The following is a 25985-nucleotide window of genomic DNA, read 5'->3' on the forward strand; positions in this document are numbered from 1 at the left end:
ATGACAGGGGCCATGGAGCATTGTGATGACAGGGGTCATGGGGCATTGTGATGACAGTGGTCATGGAGCATTGTGATGAAAGGGGTCATGGAGCACTGTGATCACAGGGGCCATGTATAATTGTGATGACAAAGACCATGGAGCATTGTGATGACAGTTGTCATGGAGCATTGTGTTGAAAGGGGCATGGAGCATTGTGATGACAAGGGTATGGAGCACTATGATTACAGGGGACCAGGAGCATTGTGATTACATGGGCAGTGAATATTGTGATGACAGGGGTCATGGAGCACTGTGATGACTAGTGTCATGGAACATTGTGATGACAGGGATCATGGAGCATTGTGATGAGAGGGGCCTTAGAGCATTATGATGATAGGCGTCATGGGGCATTGTGATGACAGCGGTCTTGGAGCATTGTGATGAAAGGGATCATGGAGCAATGTGCTTACAGGAGCCATGGAGCATTGTGAATGCATAGGCCATGGAGCAATGAAATGACAGGGGTCAAGGAGCATTGTGATGTAAGATGTCATGGAGCACTGTGATGACAAGTGTCCATGAACATTGTGATGACATGGTTCATGGAGCATTGTGATGACAAGTGCCATGGCGAATTGTGATGACAGGTGTCATGGGGCATTGTGTTGAAAGGGGCATGGAGCATTGTAACGACAATGGTCATGGAGCATTGTGATGACTGGTATCATGGAGCATTGTTCTGAAAAAGGTCATGGGGCAGTGTAATGACAAGTATCATGGAGGATGTGATGAAAGGAGTCATGGAGCATTGTGATTAAATGGATCATGAGGAATTTTGATGACAAGTGTCATGGAACATTGTGATGACAGGGCTAATGGAGCATTTTGATGGCAAGGGCTATGGAGCATTGTGATGACAGGTGTCATGCAGCATTTTGATGAAAGGGGTCATGGATCACTACGATGACATGGGTAATGGAGCATTTTGATGATATGGGCATGGAGCATTGTGATAACAGGGGCCAGGGAGCATTGAGATGACAAGAGCAGGGAACATTGTGATGAGAGCAGTCATGGATCATTGTGATGATACCTGTCATGGAACATTGTGCTGACAGGGGCTATAGAGCATTGTGATGACAGGTGTCATGTGGCATTGTGATGACAGTGGTCATAGAGCATTGTGATGACAGGGGTCAAGGAGCATTGAGAAGAAAGTGGTCATGGAGCACTGTGATGACACGGGCATGGAGCATTATGATGACAAGAGTTCTGGAGCATTGTGATGACAAGGGTATGGAGCATTGTGATTACAGGGTACCAGGAGCATTGTGATTACATGGGCAGTGAATATTGTGATGACAGGGGTCATGGAGCACTGTGATGACTAGTGTCATGGAACATTGTGATGACAGGGATCATGGAGCATTGTGATGAGAGGGGCCTTAGAGCATTATGATGATAGGCGTCATGGGGCATTGTGATGACAGCGGTCTTAGAGCATTGTGATGAAAGGGATCATGGAGCAATGTGCTTACAGGAGCCATGGAGCATTGTTAATGCATAGGCAATGGAGCAATGAAATGACAGGGGTCAAGGAGCATTGTGATGTAAGATGTCATGGAGCATTGTGATGACAAGTGTCCATGAACATTGTGATGACATGGTTCATGGAGCATTGTGATGACAAGTGCCATGGCGAATTGTGATGACAGGTGTCATGGGGCATTGTGTTGAAAGGGGCATGGAGCATTGTGACGACAATCGTCATGGAGCATTGTGATGACTGGTATCATGGAGCATTGTTCTGAAAAAGGTCATGGGGCAGTGTAATGACAAGTATCATGGAGGATGTGATGAAAGGAGTCATGGAGCATTGTGATTAAATGGATCATGAGGCATTTTGATGACAAGAGTCATGGAACATTGTGATGACAGGGCTAATGGAGCATTGTGATGACAAGGGCTATGGAGCATTGTGATGACAGGTGTCATGCAGCATTGTGATGAAAGGGGTCATGGATCACTACGATGACATGGGTAATGGAGCATTGTGATGATACGGGCATGGAGCAATGTGATGACAGGGGTTATGCAGCATTGTGATGACAGGGGCCATGCAGCATTGTGATGACATGGGCATGGAGCATAGTGATGACAAGAGTTCTGGAGCATTTTGATGACAAGGGCATAGATCATTTTGATGACAGGGGCCATGAAGCATTGAGATGACAAGGGAATGGAGCATTGTGATGAAAGCGGTCCTGGAGAATTGTGAGGAAACGGGTCATGGATTATTGTGATGGAAGGGTTCCTGGAGCATTCTGATGACAAGCGCCATGGAGCATTTTAATGAAAGGGGTACTGGAGCATTGTACAGAAATGGTTCATGGATCATCGTGATTACACAGATCATGGAATATTGTGATGACAAGGGTTTCGGAGCATTGTAACGACAGGGGTCATGGAGCATTGTAATAGCAGGGGTGATGGGGCATTGTGATGACAGGGGCATGGAGCATTGTGATGACAGAAGTCATAGAATATTGTGATGACAAGGGCCATGGAGCATTGTCATGAAAGGTCTTATCTGGCATTGTGATGAGAGTGGTCATGGAGCATTGTGATAAATGTTGTCCTGAAGCACTGTTATTAAAGGGGCCATGTAGAATTTTGATGACAAAGGCCATGGAGCATTGTGATGACAGGCATCATGGAGCAATTAGATGAAAGTGGTCATGGAGCATTGTGATGAAATGGGCCATGGAACATTGTGAAGACAAGTGTCCTGGAGCATTGTGATGACAAGGGCCATGGCCAATTCTGATGACAGGTGTCATGGAGCATTGTGATGACAGTGGTCATCTATCATTATGATGAAAGGTATCACGGAGCACTGTGATGACAGGGGCCATGGAGCATTGTGATGACACGGGCATGGAGCATTATGATGAGAAGTGATCTGGAGCATTGCGATGACAAGGGTATGGAGCATTGCGATTACAGGGGCCAGGGAGCATTGAGATGACAAGGGCAGGGAACATTGTGATGACAGCGGTCATGGATCCTTGTGATGATATCTGTCATGGAACATTGTGCTGACAGGGGCCATAGAGCATTGTGATGACAGGTGTCGTGTGGCCTTGTGATGACAGTGGTCATAGAGCATTGTGATGAAAAGGATCATGGAGCAATGTGAATACAGGGGCCATGGAGCATTGTGTATGCATAGGCCATGGAGCAATGAAATGACAGGGGTCACGGAGCATTGTGATGTAAGTTGTCATGGAGCATTGTGATGAGACGGGCATGGAGCATTATGATGCCAAGAGTTCTGGAGCATTGTGGTGACAAGGGCATGGAGCATTGTGATGACTAGGGCCATGGCCAATTATGATGAAAGGTGTCATCGGGCATTGTGATGACAGAGGTTATCTAGCATTGTGATGAAAGGTACAATGGATCACTGTGATAACAGGCGCCATGGAGCATTGTGATGATAAAGGCCATGGAGCATTTTAATGAAAAGTGTCATGGAGAATTGTGATGAGACGGGCATGGAGCATTGTGATGACAAGAGTTCTGGAGCATTGCGTTGATAAGGGAATGGAGCATTGTGATTACAGGGACCATGGAGGAGAGTGATGACATCTGTCATGGAACATTGTGCTGACAGGGGCCATGCAGCCTTGTGATGACAGGTATAATGTGGCATTGTAATGACAGTGGTCATAGAGCATTGTGATGAAATGGATCATGGAGCAATGTGATTACAGGGACCATGTAGCATTGCGAATGCATAGGCTATGGAGCATTGTGATGACAGGAGTCAAGGAGCATTGTGATGTAAGTGGTCATGGATCATTGTGATGACAAGTGTCCTGGACCATTGTGATGACACGGGTCATGGAGCATTGTGATGGCAAGGGCCATGGCGAATTGTGATGACATGTGTCTTGGGGCATTGTGATGACAGTGGTCATCTAGAATTGTGATAAAAGGTATCATGGAGCACTGTGATGACAGGGGCCATGGAGTATTGTAATGACAAGGCCATGGAACATTGTGATGACAAGTATCATGGAGCTTTGTGATGACACGAGCATTCATCATTATGATGACAAGAGTTCTGGAGCATTGTGATGACAAGGGCATGGAGCATTGTGATTACAGGGTCATGGAGCATTGTGATGACAACTGTCATGGAACATTGTGATGACAGGGTTCATGGAGCATTGTGATTAAAGGGGCCATGGAGCATTTTGATGACAAGGGCAGGCGAACATTTTGATTACATTGGTAATGGGGCATTGTGATGACATGGGCAGGGAACATTGTGAAGACAGGTGTAATGGATCATTGTGATTAGAGGGGACATGGAGCATTTTGATGACATGGGCAGGCAACATTGTGATGACAGGTGTCATGGAGCATTGGGATGACAATTGTCATGGAACGTTGTGCTGACAGGGATCATGGAGCATTGTGATGAGACGGTCATTGGAGCATTGTGATGACAGGCGTACTGGAGCCTTCTGAGGAAAGGTGTCATGGGTCATTGTGATTACAGCGATCATGGAACATTGTGATGACAGTGGTCATGGAGCATTGTAATGAGAGGGGCCATGGAGCATTGTGATGACAGGGGTCATGGGGCATTGTGATCACAGGGGCCATGTATAATTGTGATGACAAAGGCCATGGAGCATTGTGATGACAGTTGTCATGGAGCATTGTGTTGAAAGGGGCATGGAGCATTGTGACGACAATGGTCATGGAGCATTGTGATGACTGGTATCATGGAGCATTGTTCTGAAAAAGTTCATGGGGCAGTGTAATGACAAGTATCATGGAGGATGTGATGAAAGGAGTCATGGAGCATTGTGATTAAATGGATCATGAGGCATTTTGATGACAAGAGTCATGGAACATTGTGATGACAGGGCTAATGGAGCATTGTGATGACAAGGGCTATGGAGCATTGTGATGACTGGGGTCATGGAGCATTGTGATGAAAGGGGTCATGGATCACTACGATGACATGGGTAATGGAGCATTGTGATGATATGAGCATGGAGCATTCTGATGACAGGGGCCAGGGAGCATGAGAATGACAAGGGCAGGGAATATTGTGATGAGAGCAGTCATGGATCATTGTGATGATACCTGTCATGGAACATTGTGCTGACAGGGGCTATAGAGCATTGTGATGACAGGTGTCATGTGGCATTGTGATGTCAGTGGTCATAGAGCATTGTGATGACAGGGGTCAAGGAGCATTGAGATGAAAGTGGTCATGGAGCACTGTGATGACACGAGCATGGAGCATTATGATGACAAGGTTATGGAGCATTGTGATTACAGGGGACCAGGAGCATTGTGATTACATGGGCAGTGAATATTGTGATGACAGGGGTCATGGAGCACTGTGATGACTAGTGTCATGGAACATTGTGATGACAGGGATCATGGAGCATTGTGATGAGAGGGGCCTTAGAGCATTATGATGATAGGCGTCATGGGGCATTGTGATGACAGCGGTCTTGGAGCATTGTGATGAAAGGGATCATGGAGCAATGTGCTTACAGGAGCCATGGAGCATTGTTAATGCATAGGCCATGGAGCAATGAAATGACAGGGGTCAAGGAGCATTGTGATGTAAGATGTCATGGAGCATTGTGATGACAAGTGTCCATGAACATTGTGATGACATGGTTCATGGAGCATTGTGATGACAAGTGCCATGGCGAATTGTGATGACAGGTGTCATGGGGCATTGTGTTGAAAGGGGCATGGAGCATTGTGACGACAATGGTCATGGAGCATTGTGATGACTGGTATCATGGAGCATTGTTCTGAAAAAGGTCATGGGGCAGTGTAATGACAAGTATCATGGAGGATGTGATGAAAGGAGTCATGGAGCATTGTGATTAAATGGATCATGAGGCATTTTGATGACAAGAGTCATGGAACATTGTGATGACAGGGCTAATGGAGCATTGTGATGACAAGGGCTATGGAGCATTGTGATGACAGGTGTCATGCAGCATTGTGATGAAAGGGGTCATGGATCACTACGATGACATGGGTAATGGAGCATTGTGATGATATGAGCATGGAGCATTTTGATGAGAGGGGCCAGGGAGCATTGAGATGAGCAAGGGCAGGGAACATTGTGATGACAGCAGTCATGGATCATTGTGATGATACCTGTCATGGAACATTGTGCTGACAGGGGCTATAGAGCATTGTGATGACAGGTGTCATGTGGCATTGTGATGACAGTGGTCATAGAGCATTGTGATGACAGGGGTCAAGGAGCACTGTGATGACACGGGCATGGAGCATTGTGAATACATAGGCCATGGAGCATTGTGATGACAGGGGTCAAGGAGCATTGTGATGAGAGTGGACATGGAGCACTGTGATGACACGGGCATGCAGCATTATGATGACAAGAGTTCTGGAGCATTGTGAAGAAAAGTGTATGGAGCATTGTGATTACAGGGGACCAGGAGCATTGTGATTACATGGGCAGTGAATATTGTGATGACATGGGTCATGGAGCACTGTGATGACTAGTGTCATGGAACATTGTGATGACAGGGATCATGGAGCACTATGATGAGAGGGGCCTTGGAGCATTATGATGATACCCGTCATGGGGCATTGTGATGACAGCGGTCTTGGAGCATTGTGATGAAAGGGATCATGGAGCAATGTGATTACAGGGGCCATGGAGCATTGTGAATGCATAGGCCATGGAGCAATGAAATGACAGGGTCAAGGAGCATTGTGATGTAAGTTGTCATGGAGCATTGTGATGACAAGTGTCCATGAACATTGTGATGACATGGTTCATGGAGCATTGTGATGACAAGTGCCAGGGCGAATTGTGATGACAGGTGTCATGGGGCATTGTGATGACAGTTGTCATGTAGAATTGTAATGAAAGGTATCATGGAGGACTCTGATGACAGGGGCCGTGGAGCACTGTGATGACAGTGGTCATCTAGAATTGTGATGAAATATACCAGGGAGCATTGTGATGACAGGGGTCATGGATCACCGCAATTATAGGGGCCATGGAGCATTGTGAATACAAAGATCATGGAGCATTGAGATGACAGGGGTCATGGATCATTGTGATGACAAGGGTCCTGGAACCTTGTGATGACACGGTTCATGGAGCATTGTGATGACAAGGTTCTTCAAGCATTGTGATGACACGGGCATGGAGCATTATGATGACAAGAGTTCTGGAGCATTGTGATGAAAAGGGTATGGAGCACTGTGATTACAGGGGACCAGGAGCATTGTGATTACATGGGCAGTGAATATTGTGATGACAGGGGTTCATGGAGCACTGTGATGACAAGTGTCATGGAACATTGTGATGACAGGGTTCATGGAGCATTGTGATGAGAGGGGCCTTGGAGCATTATGATGATAGGCGTCATGGGGTATTGTGATGAGAGTGGTCATAGAACATTGTGATGAAAGGGATCATGGAGCAATGTGATTACAGGGGCCATGGAGCATTTTGAATGCATAGTCCATGGAGCAGTGTGATGACAGGGGTCATGGAGCATTGTGATGAATGTGGTCATAGTTCATTGTGATGATAAGTGTCCAGGAACATTGTGATGACATGGATCATGGAGCATTGTGATGACAAGGGCCATGGCGAATTGTGATGACAGGTGTCATGGGGCATTGTGATGACAGTGGTCATCGAGAATTATGAGGAAAGGTAACATGGAGCACTGTGATAACAGGGGCCATGGAGCATTGTGATGACAAAGGCCATGGAGCATTTTGATGACAAGTGTCATGGAGCATTGTGATGAGACGGGCATGGAGCATTATGATGCCCAGAGTTCTGGAGCATTGTGGTGACAAGGGCATGGAGCATTGTGATGACAAGGGCCATGGCCAATTCTGATGACAGGTGTCATCGGGCATTGTGATGACAGAGGTTACCTAGCAATGTGATGAAAGGTACAATGGATCAATGTGATAACAGGGGCCATGGAGCATTGTGATGATAAAGGCCATGGAGCATTTTAATGAAAAGTGTCATGGAGAATTGTGATGAGACGGGCATGGAGCATTATGATGACAAGAGTTCTGGAGCATTGCGTTGACAAGGGAATGGAGCATTGTGATTACAGGGACCATGGAGGAGAGTGATGATATCTGTCATGGAACATTGTGCTGACAGGGGCCATGGAGCATTGTGATGACAGGTATAATGTGGCATTGTAATGACAGGGGTCATAGAGCATTGTGATGAAATGGATCATGGAGCAATGTGATTACAGGGACCATGTAGCATTGCGAATGCATAGGCTATGGAGCATTGTGATGACAGGAGTCAAGGAGCATTGTGATGTAAGTGGTCATGGATCATTGTGATGACAAGTGTCCTGGACCATTGTGATGACACGGGTCATGGAGCATTGTGATGGCAAGGGCCATGGCGAATTGTGATGACATGTGTCTTGGGGCATTGTGATGACAGTGGTCATCTAGAATTGTGATAAAAGGTATCATGGAGCACTGTGATGACAGGGGCCATGGAGTATTGTAATGACAAGGCCATGGAACATTGTGATGACAAGTATCATGGAGCTTTGTGATGACACGAGCATTCATCATTATGATGACAAGAGTTCTGGAGCATTGTGATGACAAGGGCATGGAGCATTGTGATTACAGGGTCATGGAGCATTGTGATGACAACTGTCATGGAACATTGTGATGACAGGGTTCATGGAGCATTGTGATTAAAGGGGCCATGGAGCCTTTTGATGACAAGGGCAGGCGAACATTTTGATTACATTGGTAATGGGGCATTGTGATGACATGGGCAGGGAACATTGTGAAGACAGGTGTAATGGAACATTGTGATTACAGGGGACATGGAGCATTTTGATGACATGGGCAGGCAACATTGTGATGACAGGTGTCACGGAGCATTGGGATGACAATTGTCATGGAACGTTGTGCTGACAGGGATCATGGAGCATTGTGATGAGACGGTCATTGGAGCATTGTGATGACAGGCGTACTGGAGCCTTCTGAGGAAAGGTGTCATGGGTCATTGTGATTACAGCGATCATGGAACATTGTGATGACAGTGGTCATGGAGCATTGTAATGAGAGGGGCCATGGAGCATTGTGATGACAGGGGTCATGGGGCATTGTGATCACAGGGGCCATGTATAATTGTGATGACAAAGGCCATGGAGCATTGTGATGACAGTTGTCATGGAGCATTGTGTTGAAAGGGGCATGGAGCATTGTGACGACAATGGTCATGGAGCATTGTGATGACTGGTATCATGGAGCATTGTTCTGAAAAAGGTCATGGGGCAGTGTAATGACAAGTATCATGGAGGATGTGATGAAAGGAGTCATGGAGCATTGTGATTAAATGGATCATGAGGCATTTTGATGACAAGAGTCATGGAACATTGTGATGACAGGGCTAATGGAGCATTGTGATGACAAGGGCTATGGAGCATTGTGATGACTGGGGTCATGGAGCATTGTGATGAAAGGGGTCATGGATCACTACGATGACATGGGTAATGGAGCATTGTGATGATATGAGCATGGAGCATTCTGATGACAGGGGCCAGGGAGCATGAGAATGACAAGGGCAGGGAACATTGTGATGACAGCAGTCATGGATCATTGTGATGATACCTGTCATGGAACATTGTGCTGACAGGGGCTATAGAGCATTGTGATGACAGGTGTCATGTGGCATTGTGATGACAGTGGTCATAGAGCATTGTGATGAAAAGGATCATGGAACAATGTGATTACAGGGGCCATGGAGCATTGTGAATACATAGGCCATGGAGCATTGTGATGACAGGGGTCAAGGAGCATTGTGATGAAAGTGGACATGGAGCACTGTGATGACACGGGCATGGAGCATTATGATGACAAGAGTTCTGGAGCATTGTGATGACAAGGGTATGGAGCATTGTGATTACAGGGGACCAGGAGCATTGTGATTACATGGGCAGTGAATATTGTGATGACAGGGGTTAATGGAGCACTGTGTTGACTAGTGTCATGGATAATTGTGATGACAGGGATCATGGAGCATTGTGATGAGAGGGGCCTTGGAGCATTATGATGATAGGCGTCATGGGGCATTTTGATGACTGCGGTCTTGGAGCATTGTGATTAAAGGGATCATGGAGCAACGTGATTCAGGGGCCATAGAGCATTGTGAATGCATAGGCCATGGAGCAATGAAATGACAGGGGTCAAGGAGCATTGTGATGTAAGTTGTCATGGAGCATTGTGATCACAAGTGTCCATGAATATTGTGATGACATCGTTCATGGAGCATTGTGATGACAGGTGTCATGGGGAATTGTGATGACAGTGGTCATGTAGAATTGTAATGAAAAGTATCATGGAGGACTCTGATGACAGGGGCCGTGGAGCACTGTGATTACAGTGGTCATCTAGAATTGTGATGAAATATACCAGGGAGTATTGTGATGACAGGGGTCATGGATCACCGCAATTATAGGGGCCATGGAGCATTGTGAATACAAAGATCATGGAGCATTGAGATGACAGGGGTCATGGATCATTGTGATGACAAGTGTCCTGGAACCTGGTGATGACACGGTTCATGGAGCATTGTGATGACAAGGTTCTTCAAGCATTGTGATGACACGGGCATGGAGCATTATGATGAGAAGAGTTCTGGAGCATTGTGATGAAAAGGGTATAGAGCACTGTGATTACAGGGGACCAGGAGCATTGTGATTACATGGGCAGTGAATATTGTGATGACAGGGGTTCATGGAGCACTGTGATGACAATTGTCATGGAACATTGTGATGACAGGGTTCATGGAGCATTGTGATGAGACGGGCCTTGGAGCATTATGATGATAGGCGTCATGGGGTATTGTGATGAGAGTGGTCATAGAACATTGTGATGAAAGGGATCATGGAGCAATGTGATTAAAGGGGCCATGGAGCATTTTGAATGCATAGGCCATGGAGCAGTGTGATGACAGGTGTCATGGATCACCGCAATTATAGCGGCCATGGAGCATTGAGAATACAAAGATCATGGAGCATTGAGATGACAGGGGTCATGGAGTATTGTAATGACAAGGCCATGGAACATTGTAATGACAAGTATCATGGAGCTTTTTGATGACACGAGCATTCATCATTATGATGACAAGAGTTCTGGAGCATTGTGATGACAAGGGCATGGAGCATTGTGATTACAGGGTCATGGAGCATTGTGATGAAAGGGGTCATGGATCACTACGATGACATGGGTAATGGAGCATTGTGATGATATGAGCATGGAGCATTGTGATGAGAGGGGCCAGGGAGCATTGAGAATGACAAGGGCAGGGAACATTGTGATGACAGCAGTCATGGATCATTGTGATGATACCTGTCATGGAACATTGTGCTGACAGGGGCTATAGAGCATTGTGATGACAGGTGTCATGTGGCATTGTGATGACAGTGGTCATAGAGCATTGTGATGACAGGGGTCAAGGAGCATTGTGATGAAAGTGGTCATGGAGCACTGTGATGACACGGGAATGGAGCATTATGATGACAAGAGTTCTGGAGCATTGTGATGCAAGGGTATGGAGCATTGTGATTACAGGGGACCAGGAGCATTGTGATTACATGGGCAGTGAATATTGTGATGACAGGGGTCATGGAGCACTGTGATGACTAGTGTCATGTAACATTGTGATGACAGGGATCATGGAGCAATGTGATTACAGGGACCATGTAGCATTGCGAATGCATAGGCTATGGAGCATTGTGATGACAGGAGTCAAGGAGCATTGTGATGTAAGTGGTCATGGATCATTGTGATGACAAGTGTCCTGGACCATTGTGATGACACGGGTCATGGAGCATTGTGATGGCAAGGGCCATGGCGAATTGTGATGACATGTGTCTTGGGGCATTGTGATGACAGTGGTCATCTAGAATTGTGATAAAAGGTATCATGGAGCACTGTGATGACAGGGGCCATGGAGTATTGTAATGACAAGGCCATGGAACATTGTGATGACAAGTATCATGGAGCTTTGTGATGACACGAGCATTCATCATTATGATGACAAGAGTTCTGGAGCATTGTGATGACAAGGGCATGGAGCATTGTGATTACAGGGTCATGGAGCATTGTGATGACAACTGTCATGGAACATTGTGATGACAGGGTTCATGGAGCATTGTGATTAAAGGGGCCATGGAGCCTTTTGATGACAAGGGCAGGCGAACATTTTGATTACATTGGTAATGGGGCATTGTGATGACATGGGCAGGGAACATTGTGAAGACAGGTGTAATGGAACATTGTGATTACAGGGGACATGGAGCATTTTGATGACATGGGCAGGCAACATTGTGATGACAGGTGTCATGGAGCATTGGGATGACAATTGTCATGGAACGTTGTGCTGACAGGGATCATGGAGCATTGTGATGAGACGGTCATTGGAGCATTGTGATGACAGGCGTACTGGAGCCTTCTGAGGAAAGGTGTCATGGGTCATTGTGATTACAGCGATCATGGAACATTGTGATGACAGTGGTCATGGAGCATTGTAATGAGAGGGGCCATGGAGCATTGTGATGACAGGGGTCATGGGGCATTGTGATCACAGGGGCCATGTATAATTGTGATGACAAAGGCCATGGAGCATTGTGATGACAGTTGTCATGGAGCATTGTGTTGAAAGGGGCATGGAGCATTGTGACGACAATGGTCATGGAGCATTGTGATGACTGGTATCATGGAGCATTGTTCTGAAAAGTTCATGGGGCAGTGTAATGACAAGTATCATGGAGGATGTGATGAAAGGAGTCATGGAGCATTGTGATTAAATGGATCATGAGGCATTTTGATGACAAGAGTCATGGAACATTGTGATGACAAGGGTATGGAGCATTGTGATTACAGGGGACCAGGAGCATTGTGATTACATGGGCAGTGAATATTGTGATGACAGGGGTCATGGAGCACTGTGATGACTAGTGTCATGGAACATTGTGATGACAGGGATCATGGAGCATTGTGATGAGAGGGGCCTTAGAGCATTATGATGATAGGCGTCATGGGGCATTGTGATGACAGCGGTCTTGGAGCATTGTGATGAAAGGGATCATGGAGCAATGTGCTTACAGGTGCCATGGAGCATTGTGAATGCATAGGCAATGGAGCAATGAAATGACAGGGGTCAAGGAGCATTGTGATGTAAGATATCATGGAGTATTGTGATGACAAGTGTCCATGAACATTGTGATGACATGGTTCATGGAGCATTGTGATGACAAGTGCCATGGCGAATTGTGATGACAGGTGTCATGGGGCATTGTGTTGAAAGGGGCATGGAGCATTGTGACGACAATCGTCATGGAGCATTGTGATGACTGGTATCATGGAGCATTGTTCTGAAAAAGGTCATGGGGCAGTGTAATGACAAGTATCATGGAGGATGTGATGAAAGGAGTCATGGAGCATTGTGATTAAATGGATCATGAGGCATTTTGATGACAAGAGTCATGGAACATTGTGATGACAGGGCTAATGGAGCATTGTGATGACAAGGGCTATGGAGCATTGTGATGACAGGTGTCATGCAGCATTGTGATGAAAGGGGTCATGGATCACTACGATGACATGGGTAATGGAGCATTGTGATGATACGGGCATGGAGCAATGTGATGACAGGGGTCATGCAGCATTGTGATGACAGGGGCCATGCAGCATTGTGATGACATGGGCATGGAGCATAGTGATGACAAGAGTTCTGGAGCATTTTGATGACAAGGGCATGGATCATTTTGATGACAGGGGCCATGAAGCATTGAGATGACAAGGGAATGGAGCATTGTGATGAAAGCGGTCCTGGAGAATTGTGAGGAAACGGGTCATGGATTATTGTGATGGAAGGGTTCCTGGAGCATTCTGATGACAAGCGCCATGGAGCATTTTAATGAAAGGGGTACTGGAGCATTGTACAGAAATGGTTCATGGATCATCGTGATTACACGGATCATGGAATATTGTGATGACAAGGGTTTCGGAGCATTGTGACGACAGGGTTCATGGAGCATTGTAATAGCAGGGGTGATGGGGCATTGTGATGACAGGGGCATGGAGCATTGTGATGACAGAAGTCATAGAATATTGTGATGACAAGGGCCATGGAGCATTGTCATGAAAGGTCTTATCTGGCATTGTGATGAGAGTGGTCATGGAGCATTGTGATAAATGTTGTCCTGAAGCACTGTTATTAAAGGGGCCATGTAGAATTTTGATGACAAAGGCCATGGAGCATTGTGATGACAGGCATCATGGAGCAATTTGATGAAAGTGGTCATGGAGCATTGTGATGAAATGGGCCATGGAACATTGTGAAGACAAGTGTCCTGGAGCATTGTGATGACAAGGGCCATGGCCAATTCTGATGACAGGTGTCATGGAGCATTGTGATGACAGTGGTCATCTATCATTATGATGAAAGGTATCACGGAGCACTGTGATGACAGGGGCCATGGAGCATTGTGATGACACGGGCATGGAGCATTATGATGAGAAGTGATCTGGAGCATTGCGATGACAAGGGTATGGAGCATTGCGATTACAGGGGCCAGGGAGCATTGAGATGACAAGGGCAGGGAACATTGTGATGACAGCGGTCATGGATCCTTGTGATGATATCTGTCATGGAACATTGTGCTGACAGGGGCCATAGAGCATTGTGATGACAGGTGTCGTGTGGCCTTGTGATGACAGTGGTCATAGAGCATTGTGATGAAAAGGATCATGGAGCAATGTGATTACAGGGGCCATGGAGCATTGTGTATGCATAGGCCATGGAGCAATGAAATGACAGGGGTCAAGGAGCATTGTGATGTAAGTTGTCATGGAGCATTGCGATGAGACGGGCATGGAGCATTATGATGCCAAGAGTTCTGGAGCATTGTGGTGACAAGGGCATGGAGCATTGTGATGACTAGGGCCATGGCCAATTATGATGACAGGTGTCATCGGGCATTGTGATGACAGAGGTTATCTAGCATTGTGATGAAAGGTACAATGGATCACTGTGATAACAGGGGCCATGGAGCATTGTGATGATAAAGGCCATGGAGCATTTTAATGAAAAGTGTCATGGAGAATTGTGATGAGACGGGCATGGAGCATTATGATGACAAGAGTTCTGGAGCATTGCGTTGATAAGGGAATGGAGCATTGTGATTACAGGGACCATGGAGGAGAGTGATGACATCTGTCATGGAACATTGTGCTGACAGGGGCCATGGAGCCTTGTGATGACAGGTATAATGTGGCATTGTAATGACAGTGGTCATAGAGCATTGTGATGAAATGGATCATGGAGCAATGTGATTACAGGGACCATGTAGCATTGCGAATGCATAGGCTATGGAGCATTGTGATGACAGGAGTCAAGGAGCATTGTGATGTAATTGGTCATGGATCATTGTGATGACAAGTGTCCTGGACCATTGTGATGACACGGGTCATGGAGCATTGTGATGGCAAGGGCCATGGCGAATTGTGATGACATGTGTCTTGGGGCATTGTGATGACAGTGGTCATCTAGAATTGTGATAAAAGGTATCATGGAGCACTGTGATGACAGGGGCCATGGAGTATTGTAATGACAAGGCCATGGAACATTGTGATGACAAGTATCATGGAGCTTTGTGATGACACGAGTATTCATCATTATGATGACAAGAGTTCTGGAGCATTGTGATGACAAGGGCATGGAGCATTGTGATTACAGGGTCATGGAGCATTGTGATGACAACTGTCATGGAACATTGTGATGACAGGGTTCATGGAGCATTGTGATTAAAGGGGCCATGGAGCATTTTGATGACAAGGGCAGGCGAACATTTGATTACATTGGTAATGGGGCATTGTGATGACATGGGCAGGGAACATTGTGAAGACAGGTGTAATGGAACATTGTGATTACAGGGGACATGGAGCATTTTGATGACATGGGCAGGCAACATTGTGATGACAGGTGTCATGGAGCATTGGGATGACAATTGTCATGGAACGTTGTGCTGACAGGGATCATGGAGCATTGTGATGAGACGGTCATTGGAGCATTGTGATGACAGGCGTACTGGAGCCTTCTGAGGAAAGGTGTCATGGGTCATTGTGATTACAGCGATCATGGAACATTGTGATGACAGTGGTCATGGAGCATTGTAATGACAGGGTCCATGGAGGATTGTGATGACAGGGGTCATGGGGCATTGTGATGACAGTTGTCATGGAGCATTGTGTTGAAAGGGGCATGGAGCATTGTGACGACAATGGTCATGGAGCATTGTGATGACTGGTATCATGGAGCATTGTTCTGAAAAAGGTCATGGGGCAGTGTAATGACAAGTATCATGGAGGATGTGATGAAAGGAGTCATGGAGCATTGTGATTAAATGGATCATGAGGCATTTTGATGACAAGAGTCATGGAACATTGTGATGACAGGGCTAATGGAGCATTGTGATGACAAGGGCCATGGAGCATTGTGATGACTGGGGTCATGGAGCATTGTGATGAAAGGGGTCATGGATCACTACGATGACATGGGTAATGGAGCATTGTGATGATATGAGCATGGAGCATTCTGATGACAGGGGCCAGGGAGCATGAGAATGACAAGGGCAGGGAACATTCTGATGAGAGCAGTCATGGATCATTGTGATGATACCTGTCATGGAACATTGTGCTGACAGGGGCTATAGAGCATTGTGATGACAGGTGTCATGTGGCATTGTGATGACAGTGGTCATAGAGCATTGTGATGACAGGGGTCAAGGAGCATGGACATGAAAGTGGTCATGGAGCACTGTGATGACACGGGCATGGAGCATTATGATGACAAGAGTTCTGGAGCATTGTGATGACAAGGGTATGGAGCATTGTGTTTACAGGGGACCAGGAGCATTGTGATTACATGGGCAGTGAATATTGTGATGACAGGGGTCATGGAGCACTGTGATGACTAGTGTCATGGAACATTGTGATGACAGGGATCATGGAGCATTGTGATGAGAGGGGCCTTAGAGCATTATGATGATAGGCGTCATGGGGCATTGTGATGACAGCGGTCTTGGAGCATTGTGATGAAAGGGATCATGGAGCAATGTGCTTACAGGAGCCATGGAGCATTGTTAATGCATAGGCAATGGAGCAATGAAATGACAGGGGTCAAGGAGCATTGTGATGTAAGATGTCATGGAGCATTGTGATGACAAGTGTCCATGAACATTGTGATGACATGGTTCATGGAGCATTGTGATGACAAGTGCCATGGCGAATTGTGATGACAGGTGTCATGGGGTATTGTGTTGAAAGGGGCATGGAGCATTGTGACGACAATGGTCATGGAGCATTGTGATGACTGGTATCATGGAGCATTGTTCTGAAAAAGGTCATGGGGCAGTTTAATGACAAGTATCATGGAGGATGTGATGAAAGGAGTCATGGAGCATTGTGATTAAATGGATCATGAGGCATTTTGATGACAAGAGTCATGGAACATTGTGATGACAGGGCTAATGGAGCATTGTGATGACAAGAGCTATGGAGCATTGTGATGACTGGGTTCATGGAGCATTGTGATGAAAGGGGTCATGGATCACTACGATGACATGGGTAATGGAGCATTGTGATGATATGAGCATGGAGCATTGTGATGACAGGGGCCAGGGAGCATTGAGAATGACAAGGGCAGGGAACATTGTGATGACAGCAGTCATGGATCATTGTGATGATACCTGTCATGGAACATTGTGCTGACAGGGGCTATAGAGCATTGTGATGATAGGTGTCATGTGGCATTGTGATGACAGTGGTCATAGAGCATTGTGATGACAAGAGTTCTGGAGCATTGTGATGAAAAGGGTATGGAGCATTGTGATTACAGGGGACCAGGAGCATTGTGATTACATGGGCAGTGAATATTGTGATGACAGGGGTCATGGAGCACTGTGATGACTAGTGTCATGGAACATTGTGATGACAGGGATCATGGAGCATTGTGATGAGAGGGGCCTTGGAGCATTATGATGATAGGCGTCATGGGGCATTGTGATGACAGCGGTCTTGGAGCATTGTGATGAAAGGGATCATGGAGCAATGTGATTACAGGAGCCATGTAGCATTGTGAATGCATAGGCCATGGAGCAATGGAATGACAGGGGTCAAGGAGCATTGTGATGTAAGTTGTCATGGAGCATTGTGATGACAAGTGTCCATGAACATTGTGATGACATGGTTCATGGAGCATTGTGATGACAAGTGCCATGGCGAATTGTGATGACAGGTGTCATGCGGCATTGTGATGACAGTGGTAATGTAGAATTGTAATGAAAGGTATCATGGAGGACTCTGATGACAGGGGCCGTGGAGCACTGTGATGACAGTGGTCATCTAGAATTGTGATGAAATATACCAGGGAGCATTGTGATGACAGGGGTCATGGATCACCGCAATTATAGGGGCCATGGAGCATTGTGAATACAAAGATCATGGAGCATTGAGATGACAGGGGTCATGGATCATTGTGATGACAAGGGTCCTGGAACCTTGTGATGACACGGTTCATGGAGCATTGTGATGACAAGGTTCTTCAAGCATTGTGATGACACGGGCATGGAGCATTATGATGACAAGAGTTCTGGAGCATTGTGATGAAAAGGGTATGGAGCACTGTGATTACAGGGGACCAGGAGCATTGTGATTACATGGGCAGTGAATATTGTGATGACAGGGGTTCATGGAGCACTGTGATGACAAGTGTCATGGAACATTGTGATGACAGGGTTCATGGAGCATTGTGATGAGAGGGGCCTTGGAGCATTATGATGATAGGCGTCATGGGGTATTGTGATGAGAGTGGTCATAGAACATTGTGATGAAAGGGATCATGGAGCAATGTGATTACAGGGGCCATGGAGCATTTTGAATGCATAGTCCATGGAGCAGTGTGATGACAGGGGTCATGGAGCATTGTGATGAATGTGGTCATAGTTCATTGTGATGATAAGTGTCCAGGAACATTGTGATGACATGGATCATGGAGCATTGTGATGACAAGGGCCATGGCGAATTGTGATGACAGGTGTCATGGGGCATTGTGATGACAGTGGTCATCGAGAATTATGAGGAAAGGTAACATGGAGCACTGTGATAACAGGGGCCATGGAGCATTGTGATGACAAAGGCCATGGAGCATTTTGATGACAAGTGTCATGGAGCATTGTGATGAGACGGGCATGGAGCATTATGATGCCCAGAGTTCTGGAGCATTGTGGTGACAAGGGCATGGAGCATTGTGATGACAAGGGCCATGGCCAATTCTGATGACAGGTGTCATCGGGCATTGTGATGACAGAGGTTACCTAGCAATGTGATGAAAGGTACAATGGATCAATGTGATAACAGGGGCCATGGAGCATTGTGATGATAAAGGCCATGGAGCATTTTAATGAAAAGTGTCATGGAGAATTGTGATGAGACGGGCATGGAGCATTATGATGACAAGAGTTCTGGAGCATTGCGTTGACAAGGGAATGGAGCATTGTGATTACAGGGACCATGGAGGAGAGTGATGACATCTGTCATGGAACATTGTGCTGACAGGGGCCATGGAGCATTGTGATGACAGGTATAATGTGGCATTGTAATGACAGGGGTCATAGAGCATTGTGATGAAATGGATCATGGAGCAATGTGATTACAGGGACCATGTAGCATTGCGAATGCATAGGCTATGGAGCATTGTGATGACAGGAGTCAAGGAGCATTGTGATGTAAGTGGTCATGGATCATTGTGATGACAAGTGTCCTGGACCATTGTGATGACACGGGTCATGGAGCATTGTGATGGCAAGGGCCATGGCGAATTGTGATGACATGTGTCTTGGGGCATTGGGATGACAGTGGTCATCTAGAATTGTGATAAAAGGTATCATGGAGCACTGTGATGACAGGGGCCATGGAGTATTGTAATGACAAGGCCATGGAACATTGTGATGACAAGTATCATGGAGCTTTGTGATGACATGAGCATTCATCATTATGATGACAAGAGTTCTGGAGCATTGTGATGACAAGGGCATGGAGCATTGTGATTACAGGGTCATGGAGCATTGTGATGACAACTGTCATGGAACATTGTGATGACAGGGTTCATGGAGCATTGTGATTAAAGGGGACATGGAGCATTTTGATGACAAGGGCAGGCGAACATTTTGATTACATTGGTAATGGAGCATTGTGATGACATGGGCAGGGAACATTGTGAAGACAGGTGTAATGGAACATTGTGATTACAGGGGACATGGAGCATTTTGATGACATGGGCAGGAAACATTGTGATGACAGGTGTCATGGAGCATTGGGATGACAATTGTCATGGAACGTTGTGCTGACAGGGATCATGGAGCATTGTGATGAGACGGTCATTGGAGCATTGTGATGACAGGCGTACTGGAGCGTTCTGAGGAAAGGTGTCATGGGTCATTGTGATTACAGCGATCATGGAACATTGTGATGACAGTGGTCATGGAGCATTGTAATGACAGGGGCCATGGAGCATTGTGATGACAGGGGTCATGGGGCATTGTGATCACAGGGGCCATGTATAATTGTGATGACAAAGCCCATGGAGCATTGTGATGACAGTTGTCATGGAGCATTGTGTTGAAAGGGGCATGGAGCATTGTGACGACAATGGTCATGGAGCATTGTGATGACTGGTATCATGGAGCATTGTTCTGAAAAAGGTCATGGGGCAGTGTAATGACAAGTATCATGGAGGATGTGATGAAAGGAGTCATGGAGCATTGTGATTAAATGGATCATGAGGCATTTTGATGACAAGAGTCATGGAACATTGTGATGACAGGGCTAATGGAGCATTGTGATGACAAGGGCTATGGAGCATTGTGATGACCGGTGTCATGGAGCATTGTGATGAAAGGGGTCATGGATCACTACGATGACATGAGTAATGGAGCATTGTGATGATATGAGCATGGAGCATTCTGATAACAGGGGCCAGGGAGCATGAGAATGACAAGGGAAGTGAACATTGTGATGACAGCAGTCATGGATCATTGTGATGATACCTGTCATGGAACATTGTGCTGACAGGGGCTATAGAGCACTGTGATGACAGGTGTCATGTGGCATTGTGATGACAGTGGTCATAGAGCATTGTGATGACAGGGGTCAAGGAGCATTGAGATGAAAGTGGTCATGGAGCACTGTGATGACACGGGCATGGAGCATTATGATGACAAGAGTTCTGGAGCATTGTGATGACAAGGGTATGGAGCACTATGATTACAGGGGACCAGGAGCATTGTGATTACATGGGCAGTGAATATTGTGATGACAGGGGTCATGGAGCACTGTGATGACTAGTGTCATGGAACATTGTGATGACAGGGATCATGGAGCATTGTGATGAGAGGGGCCTTAGAGCATTATGATGATAGGCGTCATGGGGCATTGTGATGACAGCGGTCTTGGAGCATTGTGATGAAAGGGATCATGGAGCAATGTGCTTACAGGAGCCATGGAGCAATGTTAATGCATAGGCAATGGAGCAATGAAATGACAGGGGTCAAGGAGCATTGTGATGTAAGATGTCATGGAGCATTGTGATGACAAGTGTCCATGAACATTGTGATGACATGGTTCATGGAGCATTGTGATGACAAGTGCCATGGCGAATTGTGATGACAGGTGTCATGGGGTATTGTGTTGAAAGGGGCATGGAGCATTGTGACGACAATGGTCATGGAGCATTGTGATGACTGGTATCATGGAGCATTGTTCTGAAAAAGGTCATGGGGAAGTTTAATGACAAGTATCATGGAGGATGTGATGAAAGGAGTCATGGAGCATTGTGATTAAATGGATCATGAGGCATTTTGATGACAAGAGTCATGGAACATTATGATGACAGGGCTAATGGAGCATTGTGATGACAAGAGCTATGGAGCATTGTGATGACTGGGTTCATGGAGCATTGTGATGAAAGGGGTCATGGATCACTACGATGACATGGGTAATGGAGCATTGTGATGATATGAGCATGGAGCATTGTGATGACAGGGGCCAGGGAGCATTGAGAATGACAAGGGCAGGGAACATTGTGATGACAGCAGTCATGGATCATTGTGATGATACCTGTCATGGAACATTGTGCTGACAGGGGCTATAGAGCATTGTGATGACAGGTGTCATGTGGCATTGTGATGACAGTGGTCATAGAGCATTGTGATGACAAGAGTTCTGGAGCATTGTGATGAAAAGGGTATGGAGCATTGTGATTACAGGGGACCAGGAGCATTGTGATTACATGGGCAGTGAATATTGTGATGACAGGGGTCATGGAGCACTGTGATGACTAGTGTCATGGAACATTGTGATGACAGGGATCATGGAGCATTGTGATGAGAGGGGCCTTGGAGCATTATGATGATAGGCGTCATGGGGCATTGTGATGACAGCGGTCTTGGAGCATTGTGATGAAAGGGATCATGGAGCAATGTGATTACAGGAGCCATGTAGCATTGTGAATGCATAGGCCATGGAGCAATGGAGTGACAGGGGTCAAGGAGCATTGTGATGTAAGTTGTCATGGAGCATTGTGATGACAAGTGTCCATGAACATTGTGATGACATGGTTCATGGAGCATTGTGATGACAAGTGCCATGGCGAATTGTGATGACAGGTGTCATGCGGCATTGTGATGACAGTGGTCATGTAGAATTGTAATGAAAGGTATCATGGAGGACTCTGATGACAGGGGCCGTGGAGCACTGTGATGACAGTGGTCATCTAGAATTGTGATGAAATATACCAGGGAGCATTGTGATGACAGGGGTCATGGATCACCGCAATTATAGGGGCCATGGAGCATTGTGAATACAAAGATCATGGAGCATTGAGATGACAGGGGTCATGGATCATTGTGATGACAAGGGTCCTGGAACCTTGTGATGACACGGTTCATGGAGCATTGTGATGACAAGGTTCTTCAAGCATTGTGATGACACGGGCATGGAGCATTATGATGACAAGAGTTCTGGAGCATTGTGATGAAAAGGGTATGGAGCACTGTGATTACAGGGGACCAGGAGCATTGTGATTACATGGGCAGTGAATATTGTGATGACAGGGGTTCATGGAGCACTGTGATGACAAGTGTCATGGAACATTGTGATGACAGGGTTCATGGAGCATTGTGATGAGACGGGCCTTGGAGCATTATGATGATAGGCGTCATGGGGTATTGTGATGAGAGTGGTCATAGAACATTGTGATGAAAGGGATCATGGAGCAATGTGATTACAGGGGCCATGGAGCATTTTGAATGCATAGTCCATGGAGCAGTGTGATGACACGGGTCATGGAGCATTGTGATGAATGTGGTCATAGTTCATTGTGATGATAAGTGTCCAGGAACATTGTGATGACATGGATCATGGAGCATTGTGATGACAAGGGCCATGGCGAATTGTGATGACAGGTGTCATGGGGCATTGTGATGACAGTGGTCATCGAGAATTATGAGGAAAGGTAACATGGAGCACTGTGATAACAGGGGCCATGGAGCATTGTGATGACAAAGGCCATGGAGCATTTTGATGACAAGTGTCATGGAGCATTGTGATGAGACGGGCATGGAGCATTATGATGCCCAGAGTTCTGGAGCATTGTGGTGACAAGGGCATGGAGCATTGTGATGACAAGGGCCATGGCCAATTCTGATGACAGGTGTCATCGGGCATTGTGATGACAGAGGTTACCTAGCAATGTGATGAAAGGTACAATGGATCAATGTGATAACAGGGGCCATGGAGCATTGTGATGATAAAGGCCATGGAGCATTTTAATGAAAAGTGTCATGGAGAATTGTGATGAGACGGGCATGGAGCATTATGATGACAAGAGTTCTGGAGCATTGCGTTGACAAGGGAATGGAGCATTGTGATTACAGGGACCATGGAGGAGAGTGATGACATCTGTCATGGAACATTGTGCTGACAGGGGCCATGGAGCATTGTGATGACAGGTATAATGTGGCATTGTAATGACAGGGGTCATAGAGCATTGTGATGAAATGGATCATGGAGCAATGTGATGACAGGGACCATGTAGCATTGCGAATGCATAGGCTATGGAGCATTGTGATTACAGGGGACCAGGAGCATTGTGATTACATGGGCAGTGAATATTGTGATGACAGGGGCCGTGGAGCACTGTGATGACAGTGGTCATCTAGAATTGTGATGAAATATACCAGGGAGCATTGTGATGACAGGGGTCATGGATCAACGCAATTATAGGGGTCATGGAGCATTGTGAATACAAATATCATGGAGCATTGAGAAGACAGGGGTCACGGATCATTTTGATGACAAGGGTCCTGGAACCTTGTGATGACACGGTTCTTGGAGCATTGTGATGACAAGGTTCTTCAAGCATTGTGATGACACGGGCATGGAGCATTATGATGACAAGATTTCTGGAGCTTTGTGATGACAAGGGTATGGATCACTATGATTACAGGGGACCAGGAGCATTGTGATTACATGGGCAGTGAATATTGTGATGACAGGAGTCATGGAGCACTGTGATGACTAGTGTCATGGAACATTGTGATGACAGGGATCATGGAGCATTGTGATGAGAGGGGCCTTAGAGCATTATGATGATAGGCGTCATGGGGCATTGTGATGACAGCGGTCTTGGAGCATTGTGATGAAAGGGATCATGGAGCAATGTGCTTACAGGAGCCATGGAGCATTGTGAATGCATAGGCCATGGAGCAATGAAATGACAGGGGTCAAGGAGCATTGTGATGTAAGTTGTCATGGAGCATTGTGATGACAAGTGTCCATGAACATTGTGATGACATGGTTCATGGAGCATTGTGATGACAAGTGCCATGGCGAATTGTGATGACAGGTGTCATGGGGCATTGTGATGACAGTGGTCATGTAGAATTGTAATGAAAGGTATCATGGAGGACTCTGACGACAGGGGCCGTGGAGCACTGTGATGACAGTGGTCATCTAGAATTGTGATGAAATATACCAGGGAGCATTGTGATGACAGGGGTCATGGATCACCGCAATTATAGGGGCCATGGAGCATTGTGAATACAAAGATCATGGAGCATTGAGATGACAGGGGTCATGGATCATTGTGATGACAAGGGTCCTGGAACCTTGTGATGACACGGTTCATGGAGCATTGTGATGACAAGGTTCTTCAAGCATTGTGATGACACGGGCATGGAGCATTATGATGACAAGAGTTCTGGAGCATTGTGATGAAAAGGGTATGGAGCACTGTGATTACAGGGGACCAGGAGCATTGTGATTACATGGGCAGTGAATATTGTGATGACAGGGGTTCATGGAGCACTATGATGACAACTGTCATGGAACATTGTGATGACAGGGTTCATGGAGCATTGTGATGAGAGGGGCCTTGGAGCATTATGATGATAGGCGTCATGGGGTATTGAGATGAGAGTGGTCATAGAACATTGTGATGAAAGGGATCATGGAGCAATGTGATTACAGGGGCCATGGAGCATTTTGAATGCATAGGCCATGGAGCAGTGTGATGACAGGGGTCATGGAGCATTGTGATGACAAGTGTCCTGGACCATTGTGATGACACGGGTCATGGAGCATTGTGATGGCAAGGGCCATGGCGAATTGTGATGACATGTGTCTTGGGGCATTGTGATGACAGTGGTCATCTAGAATTGTGATAAAATGTATCATGGAGCACTGTGATGACAGGGGCCATGGAGTATTGTAATGACAAGGCCATGGAACATTGTGATGACAAGTATCATGGAGCTTTGTGATGACACGAGCATTCA

General features: G+C 46.2%; 1 long non-coding RNA gene across 7 annotated transcripts in view; it reads left to right on the top strand.

The window, feature by feature from the left end:
• LOC309636271 overlaps window positions 1-25985 on the top strand; it is an 868657-nt gene that overhangs the window by 450846 nt on the left and 391826 nt on the right. For 3 of the 7 annotated variants that reach the window (XR_014249349.1, XR_014249351.1, XR_014249353.1), the window contains exon 3: window positions 16527-16600. The exons of 2 other annotated variants lie outside the window; for them this stretch is intronic. This is a non-coding gene — a long non-coding RNA (uncharacterized lncRNA). Of the gene's footprint in view, window positions 1-16524; window positions 16601-22020; window positions 22114-25985 lie in introns of those variants that run through there. 2 more of the 7 variants (XR_014249355.1, XR_014249352.1) reach the window with 2 other exon arrangements.

This window comes from Balaenoptera borealis, assembly GCF_965194805.1.
Source record: "Balaenoptera borealis genome assembly, chromosome: 10".
NCBI lineage: Eukaryota > Metazoa > Chordata > Mammalia > Artiodactyla > Balaenopteridae > Balaenoptera > Balaenoptera borealis.